Source organism: Pteropus medius, unplaced genomic scaffold, assembly GCF_902729225.1.
Source record: "Pteropus medius unplaced genomic scaffold, Ma_sr-lr_union100, whole genome shotgun sequence".
In the NCBI taxonomy this organism is placed as follows: Eukaryota; Metazoa; Chordata; class Mammalia; order Chiroptera; family Pteropodidae; genus Pteropus; species Pteropus medius.
Window position 1 is genome coordinate 190,180 of NW_024347788.1, and position 13,436 is coordinate 203,615.

The 13,436-nt window shown below is 32.1% G+C and overlaps 1 pseudogene; it reads left to right on the forward strand.

Annotated features, from left to right (window-relative positions):
* Window positions 1-3,288: 3,288 nt before the first annotated feature.
* On the forward strand, window positions 3,289-3,406 carry LOC120614498 (uncharacterized; annotated as a pseudogene).
* Window positions 3,407-13,436: the final 10,030 nt, after the last annotated feature.

A 13,436-nucleotide genomic window follows, 5' to 3' on the forward strand; every position in this document is an offset into this window, starting at 1 on the left:
TGGAGTATGACTGCTAATGGGTATGTGGTTTCCATCGTTCCTTTGGGGACGATGAAATGTTTTAAAAATAGTGGTGACGACTGTACAACTTTCAGTACAGTAAAAACTACTGAACTGTACAATTTAAAAGGGTAAATTGTATGGTATGTGAATTATATGTCGATAAAGCTGTTTTTAAAAAAACAATGGAAAAGGGTTTATGATCATTTACAAGTCTTCCCATTTATAAATGTTAATTTATAAATGATAGACTCATCTCAAATATAAAATTCTTTATAATTTAATAAAGAGTGATATCAAGAGAGAAAAATGATTAGCCATTGAAATTTAAATACAGCACTCTGAAGATAAACATGCCATCGGTTTCCAAATCACAAGTCAAAGAAGGATGGATTTATTAAAGAAATTATCTCTTACAGTTTCATGTATCAACATGTCAGCTCAGTTCCTAGTCTCTATTACATTTTGACACCAGTGACAGAACTGCATGTGTTCCAGAATCTTCTAATTACCATAGAATATGCTAGAGTAGAAAGAAATATTAGACTCAAAATACAGATACATGTAAAAATACTATGCCTTCAGCCACATTCAGATATACGTGTGCTGTTTTCATTGTATGCCCCCAAACTGACCAATATATAGGTTGAAAACTAATTACCTCATATGATGAAAATGAGAAGTTCTAGTTAACTCAAAGAGTTAGCAAACAGTCTAGCACAGTTCTGGTTTACTGGGGAGAGAAACAGATTTCAAGTTTAAATACTTGGTATGAAAAACCAACTCCACCACCTACACAAAAAATATGTTATTCTTACCTTAACTGTCTGTGTCTCTTTCATTTAGCTTTTAAAAAGCTAATACCTAGCACTAAGAATTCCTGTGAAGTGTAAATGAAAATCAAATGTTAAAAGAGTCTAATATGTGGTAGGCAATCCATAAATAGTTTCGATATCTGATTAACTTGTTATTCCAGATGGCATATAATAAAAAAGCATATATTAATTAAACTATACTGAGTATAATGAACACATTTTAATCATTTAGAATGTACTTTTATGTTTTGAAAATATTTAAGGATCATTCTCAGGAATACTCATATTCTACATGTCTTAAAAAAAGATTTTTATATAATGAAAGAAAACATAGAATATCTCCTTATTGTGCATTATTAAAATGGCAGAAGTTCACATGTATGAAACTCCACTTGGAACCTTATAATTAGAATAACATATATGAAGATTTCTGAAGTCTAACATGTAAGATCCAAACTTCTGTAATTATAAAGGACCACTAGGCACAGTATTGTATTTTAATGAAATGAATAATACTTCTTTTAAAAACAGGTACTTTTCAAAATAATATCAAGACTGAAATTTTTGAATACTGGAGGACAATGATCCATTACAGCAGTTAGTTAAACCAGTCACTAACAAGCCATATAAAAAATATAATTCATAAATATATAATTCAGAGGGATCAAAACACAGTATTGTATATTAATATCTGTAGGTACATTTTTGCTGTAATAAAGTTTAAAAGGTTATATTCTCCTTTATCTATTTTCTTATTTGTGAAAAATAAAACAAAAATGATTCTTTTCTCTCCAGCTCAACAGAAAAAGTCACATAAATCAAAATGTCATCAGTGAACTGGTAGTACTGTAATACACAGCCCATCACAGTCTTCACAGTGTATCAAATAAGTATCACAGAGGAAGAGAGACAAAATAAAACCCCTGGAGGTGCCATATGAGAACTCTGAACAGTAAATGAACAAATACCCAATGCTGCCCTCTGGGCCCCTGTGCCTTTAGGAGGAATGAAATCACTGTGGCAGAAGTCCATCAGACCTGATCGGTTTTTCACGGCCACTCATGTGCAACACTCCTGACACTAGATGTCATACTATGCAATACGAGAAATTAATAGAGTTACTTTTTTTTCCTAAAAATCTAATTCCTTTCCCAGATACCCCTATATGTATATTGCTGCTTTCGCTGTGAAGTCATTTTCAAGTAATGTCTAGAGATAAACTTCTAAGTCTCAGGTCAAACCTGAGTTGTATGCTTTAAAGAATAAAAAAAAAAGTTTGAAAATAAATAAAGCCTCTAGGAAAATGGGGAAACATTGTGCCTTTTGTAGCACATTTTACTTCAGGTAATTTTCTCAGATATAGTTTTTACCAAATTTATGTTTATGCTGAACCTCTTGATTTGTCTAAAGGCTGACAGATACACACAGAAAGTCAATTCCTAAGAAATTCTGGAGTAAAGACCTCTCCTGTAAGAGCAGTAAACATAAACCCATATAACTATAGTGTCAAAAATCTTCTATTCTTTATCTAGCACAGTATAAGAATGACTGATAATAATACATACCACACACCATCTCTTAATTATCCCACCTTATGTATTTTTTCACATTAGTTTGAATAACTTGCCCAAAGTGAGAGAGCTAGTAAGCATCCTGTCTCAAATGTGACGTCCAGGCTAGCTGACCCCATCACTGGCATTTCAACCTCTATGCTAATATGGGGGCAATTAAGGTAATAATGCCAAATTAGCATAACCTATTTTCTTTATTCAATATGCCACCCAAGCCAATCTGTAGTTTAAATGACATGAGAAAAAAGAAAAAGAAAGGAAAAAAAATAGTGTATCCAGCTTAAATTTCTGTTAAGTCTAATGTTTGTGAAAATAAAGTTACAAATACCTATGAAAATTACTGTGGGAATCAAAAATATCTCTGAAATCGAATTTTATAGGATCAGTAATTATGTTGATAGCTCCTTTGATATCTAGCCTTGCCCTAATTATATTTATCTTTTAATAAATTTCAGATAAGAATTTTCCCATTCCCTTCATTTGTAAATATCAATTTTTTCTGATATTAGGGTCACATAATTGTTGCAGAATTATTCAGATCAGAAACTGAAATCATCTTAATTCAACCAAAATTGAATTACAGTATCAGAGTGCTTCTAGAAGTATGAACCCTACCACATTAAATCAGATTAAATTACCATCCTAAGTATCAGTGTTTTGATTATTCAGTATCTCTTCAACTAAATTAAAAACTTTTCCAGCGACATATAGAAAAGTTATCTTTAGCAAAACAAGGGTATTTAAATAAACCATAAACTGAATCCAAGCATTAACATACGATCTCTTTTTATGGAATATAATTCCAATCACCCATAATCCCCATTTAATATATCTATCTGTATAATTCTGTCTTGAATGCATAAAAATGGAATACTTGCATACCTTTAAAATGAAGCCTGATTGTCTACGGCCACACTACCCTGAACAAGCCCGATCCCATCTGATCTAAGAAGCTAAGCAGGGTCAGGCCTGGTTAGTACTTGATGGGAGACCACCTAGGAAGACCAGGTGCTATAGGTGTAAAAAAAAAATTTAAAAATAAGGGATTGTAAACTGACAAGGTCCTTGTAATCTGTGAGGTCAACCAAGGGTTGCCTCACCTAAAAAAATAATAATAATAAATTAAAAAATAAAATAAAATACAGCCTTAAAAAAATGACATTGATCTTTCTGTATTCAGTCTTATTTTACATGAAGTTATTTTCTGATTAAAAAGCTTTATATTCCTATTAATCTTTTCCTATTTATAATAAAAAATAATGTGTATCTTATAATTTTATTATAAACTTTCTCATTTTCCTGAGACTCAACAGCCTGGATATACAAAAAATATCTCTACCATCGGAAGTTAGGCCATTAAACCTAACAAGATCAGCTTGGCATTGGAGAATCATTTAATCTCAAAATTCCTAAGAGAAATCAATTACTTCCTCTTATTTTTAAAACATAAATAATATGCCCATATACCTTTGTAAAATCTCACGGCCAATTAATTTATATTGGACTTACCCAAATTGAAGCTGGTGGAATATGGACTCTTATAAGCACTGTGTTTTCTAACTGATTGAACATCAGAGGATTTTCAACAAATACATAATGTCAAAAACTCTTGCTAAATCTTTAAGAAATATTTCATGTTACATATCATATTTTGACCAAATAAAATCCAAATCAAACTATGACAAATTTCATCAATACTGCTAACCTTATGGGAATTAAAGTTGATAAATTGTACTTTTTTAGAATGCCTTACATTATTTACACAGGAAACAGTTCTGTTTTTTTAACTTCCCTGCAGTAACTGACAGTAGAAAATGAAAGTTGCTTTTCATAAATTGAATATAGCACATAATCAGCTGCAGGAACAAGTAAATGCAGCTGAGATCTCGAAGACTCATTCTGCTGATTTTAACTGAAATACACGACAAGTACATTGCAAAATCACTTCCACACAGTGAAATGATCTGATACATCATCATATACATATATACATTTACACCTTGCAGAAAATCTGAGCTCGGAGAATTTATGAGTTTTGTTTCCTTTTTAAAAAAATTTTCCTTAAAACTCGAAAATGAAATGCCTAAATCTTTTCAACCTATATGCTTTTAAGAGTAAAATTATCCTCCTGATCCATCTTCTATACCAACTGCATATTATACAGCCCTCGTTTGCCAAATCACAAAAATATTGCCATTGTTGGAATAAAAGATGCAACGAAACATATATTTTGTTTGGGGCTTAATGGTATCAGCGTTCCTGTCTTAGACTCCACTTACCTCTTAAGCTCCTATAATTTCATTATCTTTATTTATTGAATTATTAATGCTGCTCATGGGACCATTTTTCTCCTGCTGCAGCTAGCTACATTTATTCTCATAACAGATTTTCTGGTTTATCTGCCTCTGTATTTTTTTGTTTCTTCTTTTATTATTTTTTAAAATAATTAGTTCTGATTTTGGTAATATTGATTCTGTTATTTACAACCTACCTACACACACAAATTTAATGTCAACATTCTTGTTTCTCTTTTGATTACAATATTTCCCATTCTGTTTGCTATTTTCAAATTAATTATTTTATAAAATAATGGTAGGGTATTATTCAACAAGTCAAATTGAAAGACTTCTGCTCTCATCTATGATCAAGTAACAGGGACTGGGTTTACTGCCCTCCCTCTTCGGGCGAATTAGAAATGTGGATAGACTATGAAATACAATCTTTGAAACATTTAAAAACTAATAAAGGCAAGTATTGGAAAGAATATGGTAAAACTGGAACTTTCAGAATGAAGATTATATAGTACTTTAGGTAACATTTTGGCAGTTTCTTCTATTTGAAAGTTAAAATTACACAATGCAGCAATTCTACTCCTAGATATTTAACCCAAAGCAAATAAACTGTGTGTTCATAAACATCTTTTTCCTGAATTATCATATTTGAGTTATTCAGAATAGACATTTTTTCTTTCGATTTTATATACAACTGACATACAGTACTGTATAATACGTACTGTATAATGATTTGACATAAATACATTGCAAAATAATTAACACGATAAGTTTAGTTAACTTACATTCAGTTAGTAAACGCAATAAGTTTAGTTAACTTATGTAATGTACAAAGGATGACTTTTTTTTAACGCTGCTGTATGGTGTATTTGAAAGTTGCTGAGAGTACATCCTAAAAGTTCTCATCAGAAGAAAACAAATTGTTTTATAACTGTATGAAGTGATGAATGTTAACAGCCATTTATTTTTATATTTCCATTTAAATTAAGGAAATATCATATACATGATAGTATTCAACATATATACTCATCATGACAAGTACATTAGTATAATTTATGAATGTTCAACATTGCCAGGGTTGTTAAATAAAGTAAAAGGAATTTATACCATTTCATATATAAACAGTTAAAGTTATCAAAAGAAGATTTAAAGATAAGAAAGAAATGATTTATCACAAGTCAATAAATTATTATAATGTGTAAATATATAACTATAAAATTAATTGTATGGGTTTAGCAAATCAACATTTTCCATTAATATTGTCATTTTCAATACTAAATCTTAGTTTTATCTTGCTTTGGTGATATCAAATTTATATAAAATTTAAGTTAACGTGTTTGTAAATTTTAGTCTTTTTTTATAATTGCCTAAGACATAGTACTTCACAATGAACTAGAGATCATTCATATATTCAGATTTCAGCAAATGAGGTCATGTACTTTATATGAATTAAATAAATGTGCAACTTGTAAGAAAAATAGAAGTATAATTAACAAATTATACTGATGATTTTGATACCGATTAGCATGAATACTGAGGGTAAATAATGTGAAATTAGCTTTTTTGATCCCCAGTATTCAAAGAGATTATCTCTGGTTTCTTTCATTAGAGCATTAAGTTGGAAGTTAAGTTGGAAGGCATTAAGTTTAAATGATTAATTTAATTATCTTTTTTAAATTATTTCTTTTAAACTTTATTATTACTTTTTTGCTGTGTTTTTTGTTTTTAATCTGTGAAAGTTCTTGGAATTATTGGTAGATGGAGAAAAATATCAAATGCTTACATTCTTCCCAAGTAATGAATCACTGTTGGTTATAACATATGCCATATGCCATATACATTCTTCCCAAGTAATGAATCACTGTTGGTTATAACATATGCCATCAAATTCATTTTTCTAAATCCAAGAAAATGTAATAGCATATCATATTTATGCTGGTGTGCTAAATGTGAGGTCATTTTTATGAGCACCTTTGAGAAGTACCTCCCCGTCAGCTGAATCCACACTATGAGAGCCACTGGTTGTTGAACCGGAATAAATTCTTTTTATCTGGAGAGATTTTATTCCTCTCATTTTTTATATTAAGTTTTTCAATTTCCCTCATTTTTTTTTCAGTTCAAAGATGAATTAAATACTCAATTTGAGGAGAAATGACAGGTGTAAGAAAAAGGATAAGTTTAAGATAACACTTACTGATAATACCAACCTTTCTTCATCTATTGCATTTGACAGAAATTAACTTTTTAAAACTCTTACCTGTGACACTTTTATTCAGCTTAATTACTCCGCACACAGTGTTGTGTAAATTAATCTCCACTTCATATTTTGTCAAAAAACTGCCTTCATCTTTTGATAATGTGTTTCACACTTGACACCTACAACTAAGAGCAGCATACTTCATTAGAGGAAGCATGTAAGTAAGATCTCTGATCACAATCTCAGCAAAAGATAATAAAGTATTTTTTTAATTGACTACTAAATTAAAAAGACTGATCCAAAGAACTGAGTGGTTGTATTTATTCCATTATGACATACAATTCAAATTACATAATAAACATCGGTTGACAAATTATAGAATGTATTAAAATGCAACATTTCAGGAAAGTGAGTGTTTCGCTTTATATATCTGATAACTAATTAGAAAGTGTCTGAGTTTCCTAATATCAGAAGCTACAGTCTTATTAAAGCCGAAGAGCTATGAAACAGTTTAGTGCTTAGTGTTTGTAGCGCACAACGCAACATAGTTCAGAGGGTATTTTGGCAACTGAACCTAAGCAAGAATAGGGGCTACAGAAAATTAAGCCTTTAAGAAGTCTTTTTATTTTAGGGCTAAATTTTAACGAAATGTAATTTGAACTCATCCTTTGACATTTCTGGCTGGTTCAAAATGGTTTCATGAAAAAACTACTCTGTATTTAAAAATTTGTCACTGAATGCGAAGGCCTCACCACTTCTGAGGAAAGTGTACAAATTTTCCAAGAGGGACAAGGTAAGGAATGATAGTTGCAGATATTTATAATAGCTGGCATTTCCCCTCGCTCTTCTTGATGAGAGAGAGGCAAGAGAAATGCTGGAAGAGCTTCATCAAAATTGGTCTTGATATTTTGCAGCATGGTAGCCAAGCACTTCAGTTATTTTATAGCCCCAATCCCCTTATCCACAGCTAAACCCTGTGGGTGGTGATGGGAATTAGCTTATCATAAAGTTTCTTGGTTATGCCTTTATCATGTCTATGATCAAGTAGTTTCCACTAAGATGACAGGAGAGTTGGGGCGATGGTGTTGCACTTCAGGATATCACTTGTACACAGAAATTTTTAAATGATGCAAGACACACAGGGAAAAACCAATTATGACCACATCTGTTTGTGGGCAAGTTGGAGGTATAATCTGCCCTAATCTTCTTGTCTATCTGTATTCTATAAACCCAGATTCACCTGTGTTCGATCTACCATAACACGGGTAAAATAGTTGTCAAAGGCAGTGGGGATGTATTCCCCAGCAAGTGCATTGGTTGTATAAGTAATCAATAGGCAAGAGTTACTTGCACATCCATCTCCCACCACATACCTGACGGCCTGCATTTGGGCCAGCTGGTGGAGGGGTACATGACTCCAGGAGTTGAGAAAGAAGTGGTGAGTTGGTTAGTCCAAAGCTCAAAGCTTCTTATTTATACAAACTGCCAGGCTACATAGTTAGGGACTAGGTCCCTCCTCTGTAATACCATATGTCTGAGAGTGAAAGCTCGAGAATAAAAATATCTGACTTAAAATCCTTTATTAGGTGTCTGACATTGGAAGTTGACTTGTACCTCTGTGTTCCAATTCCCTCGTCTATCAAACAGGTAGAGAACAGTAAATATAGCTGAGTATAAAATGAGGTTATATAAGTGAAGTGCTACAAACAGAACCTTATTTTCAGTAAGTGTTCAATGCATATACTTATTAGCATTGCTACGGCTTCTCAGTTTCCCTACCACATGGCCTGAAACATCTATTATTATTCCTCTTCTCCTAGAAATTAGGAATTAGTAGCACTATCCTCTAGGGGGAACCAAAAAAAAACAAACAAAAAACATCAGTTACTTATCACTTAGAGGGAAGTTGTTATTCCATTTATAGTCACTGGTACTTTGCCCATAGAACAGAAGCATTTCTATCCTCTTCCCTCAAGGAGGGGCAGTGACATCTAAAGCATCGTTACTTGGGTTCACAGTGTAAGCCTAGCTCTTGGGGGAATTCTGGGTAACAACTTCAGAGCCTAAACTGAGATTTACTATACAGCGATAACCGCTATGACATTCCTCAGTCAGTTAACTGATTTTTTCATAAGATTATATTTATCTATCCCTGGGATATGGTTCTTTGATTAAATAATATGAATAAATCATTTACAGTTTATTTTGCTTGAAGAGAGAGGTTATTTCTATCAGATGTAGTTTAGATGTGGGAGAATGGTAAGAGTTTGGGGACCATCCACTACTTAGGAAAAGATTTCAATGTTATAGTGATTGTATACTAAGCTAGAATAGCAATTATGCAAAGCGTGGCCTCTTCAGAGATCAAATGTCTCACAGAAATGGTAACAAATCCATAATGCATAAGCATTCAAAACATCAGATAGTGGAAAAGGTATTCTAATCAAGCGATTCCAAATCAGTCAAAAAGGTGTATAATGAAATTTCTTATCATTATTTGTTTCATAAGAATGCACTCAGCACAATAAATTATTGTTCAGATAAAAAACCAGCCTGGTCAGGGCATTTTCCCCGTTTGAAAGAAAAGATAAACTTACTGCTACTTTAATAACTAATGTTCTAAATATCCAGCAGTATATCAAATTGTCTGTGACCTCTTCAGACTTAAATAAAGTTTATATATTATCTACTTAAACTATATATAATTTCCCAGTTTTATATATTGCTATTTATATAATACAACCTAAATCTTAGCCTAATTTTCCCCAAATCTTTCAATTTTCAAAATCCTTAATGGTAAAAAGTACCTACACTAAGGTGTGTGTGTGTGTGTGTGTGTGTGTGTGTGTGAGAGAGAGAGAGAGCGAGAGAGAGAGAGAGAGAGAGAAACTTCTTAGAATCCCAGAGTAAGGTAAACTGACATAGATCATGCTACTCAGAAGGTTTTATGATGACCTTTTGGCCAATCGGCATCAATTCTCCTTCATGACAGCACCATTTCTTCTTACTATGATTATTTTAAAGCCAAGTTTTAGACTGTCCCATGTCCCACACATTGCACTATACCCTTTAGCATAAGTGGTCAGAATCAGATTCTGTTGTTAATATCCAAAGTCCCATAACTAAGAAAAAAATCCTGCAAATTTTTTATTGTTCACAAAGATTCCATTACACTATGGAAGTCAGGCAATTATGACACACAAGATAATTTTATAAGCCTGCATATTACAATAATTTCTTTAGAATATGCCAAGTTCTAGTATCTGGCATTTCTCTAGCTATATAGGTAACAAAGGAGACCAGAAAGTTTTATCTCTCCAGGATAGTTTTCCCTTGCTATTTCTTGATGTACAGCATCAGCAACAAGTTCAGTATTATAAATTGAGTATATCCCATTATCAAAACTGTACATATTACTGCCCAGAGGGATGTGAGCAACTGCATGGTAATCTAAAGCGATTAGTTTGGATGCCAAAATGAACTATAGGAACAAAAGAAAACCCTCTTCTGTGGTCACAACTTTCAGACTTTGAAGAGATAATAGCCAAGTGTAAGGCAGAGGAAGATTCAAAAGTTTCTCTCCTCATTTATTCCAATTCTGCTTGAATCTTAAGTACATTTAGAAAATTTTTAGTGATCTTAAGCCTCCAGATCAATAATCCTCAACTACTTCTGTTTACAGAATTAAGTAAATAAACTGGAGAAATTAGAAGAAATATTTTCTCTATAATTCTCTAAGAAGGCATTTTTAATTTCAGCTCTTTCTGTTATCAAGAATCTATATATTACTAAAAGGAGCATAAATGATTAAAAAGTGTTAGATTTGAAATTAGAATCTCTAGATTTAGTCTTATTATGCAATTGTAATCCTGGTTTTCTCATGTAATAAGTGGGTGTGATATGTCATCCAAGTGAGTGTAACTATATTGAATGCATACAAATCTGCAAAGACTTGGCACAGACTTACGAGATGAGGTCATGTGTAACCAGTTTTTAAAAATCTAAGCTCTTTCCCAGAATAAAAGAGAGATTAAACAATTCTTTGGGGCTAAGAACCAGACCTCAGTCTAGATCCATGAACTGTTAGAGTACAAAAGCAACCATTTAATCTTGTAAATAACATACTGATTTTAAAAGATTTATATTGTAAGTGGAAAGTTGGAAATCTTAAGGGAGGTGCGGCAATGACACACTTGGTTATGTCAAAGAGGAAGGAATCCTAGGCAGTGGATGGTGTCATACCACTTGGATGGACTTCCACATCGGTTACTTCCAAATAAACAGCTGAGCTTTGAATAAAATGACCTAAATAAATTAATGTGAAATACAATTTATATTACTAGAGCTCATTTATGTCTTTGTGAGTGTTTTGCAAAGGAGAATTTTAAAAAGCAGAGAGAAAACTAGGTTCTGCTGACTACAAAGCTTTGCTCAGTAGCGTAACAAGTCTCTGGGCGAGAGGCTGATACTCTGAGCAGAACTGGCATACTTGGGCCCCCAGAAATGGTATCTGTCATAGGAAAATTTGCATAGAAAAATAAACTCTACCTGAAAACTGGTAATATTGTTTCTCTCTGATATTTTGAGCCTGAAGGGAGGAATTTGTTAGATGATACAGTGTCTACAATGTTTGATTCTTATCCAATGCAGCAGATTTATTTTTAAAATAAAGTTGTAATTCAAGTTTCCTTCTTTCTTAAAAAGACATATTGGATAAGGTAATGTTTTAGAAAAGAATACGTCTGCTTAAAGAGATATAGTTTTCCTATCAGTGGACATTGCTGACTCCTGAACTATATGACTGTCTGAATGTCAGTGTCATACTGTTTTAATTACTATAGCTTTGTAGTATATTTTAAATATATTTAAAAATGAGAAAGAATAATGCCTTTAGCTTTTTCCTTTCAAATTGACTTTTACTTTTAAATGCATAATATATATTTTAAATCATCAAAAAAGAAACAATACATATTTCACATAATTTCAAAATATAACTATTACATTTTTATCTATTCTCGTATTTTGCCCTATGTTAGAATCTCTTTTCCATCTTTATACACAAAAATACACCTTATCACAAAATTAAGATAACCTCATTTTAAACATATAAATAGCATATGTTGCTTTTCGAGTATTGAAAAATTAAGGATTCTGTAATATATTTATAATATTCTTCATGACCAAAAAATTTATATTTTTAATTACTAATATCAAAATATTAATAAATTTTACTGATGTCAACAAATAATTCCACACAGACAGAGAATATAGTTTTTAAAAATTATATTAATTAAAATTATGTTAATTAATTTAAATTAATTATAAATAAATGTTGCAATTCCCATTCTTTCGAAAGATATATAACTAAATCCTCTTCCTCCTAAATCTGAGCTCCACTCCTCCCATCCCTGTCATTTTCAGTCTACTTTAGTGATAGTCACTCTCACTTGAATCACCGTCTTGAAAAACCTCCTATTTTATCTCCCTGTCTCCTTCATTATGTTGTTCATTATGCAACCATTTTTTTTTAAATCAAGTATATTATGCCACTTCCATTCTTAGTGTTCTCAGTAGAATGCCACTGCTTTCAAGTTAAAAAATCTTATTTTCAACATGTTTTATAATATATGATAGCCACCTCTTCAGCTTTGTCTTGAGCTATTTTCCTTCTCGCTGTCCATGACATTACTTTCATTACTACTATGACACAATAAATTCTCTCACGACTTCGGGATATTATCCATTCTCTTTCCTTTCCCTGAGACATTTACCCTCCCTCATGCCCTACTCTCCACACATGCACACAGGGACCAGCTTGACCAATTTCCTCCTTTGCTTTTCAGTCTGAAATTCACTCCCACTCTATCTACACCATTTTAAATCTCTGCCCCTTGACTGACACGCTGTATTTTGTCCACTCATTTCAGTTGCTCAAATTATTTAATTTCTGCTAAACCGTCATAAAATCAGTATTTCTTTATAACTATCACAATGCCTAGAACATTATTTCTGTTCAATTAATATTTTAAAAATTGACCGAGATTATAGAGAGATGCTGAAAAGTACAAGCGATATAGAGACACAGTAAGTGAGTTGAATATAAAAGGTGTTCATTCACTGTTATTTCTCAACATCTACTATGCTTTTTTTAAATATAAAAGCAAGAAAATATAACTATATTTCAAATATTTTCATTAGGATTCAAGATGCAAATTAGATTACATTAAATAAATGCATTCATGAAATATTTACAAAGAACAAAGACAGATATCCTTTTGCTGCTTTAAAATTTCCTGCCAATAAACAAAACTGTAGATATAGGAGTAGCTCATGGCAACTTCAGAGGTGGGGACTATTCTCAGTATCTAGCTTTTTTCTTCCTAGACAAGAGGAAAGTGTGGGAGCAGAACAGGAGGGCTTGTCTATTCCATTTTCCTTTTCTTGAATTGTAGTTATGGCAGGTTTGTTTGTTTGTTTGTTTAAATATTATTGAAATGCTGAGAGTATCTGCTCTTTTCCAATCTCAATTTTGAATGGAACAGTATTGGAGCCAGAAGTAGTT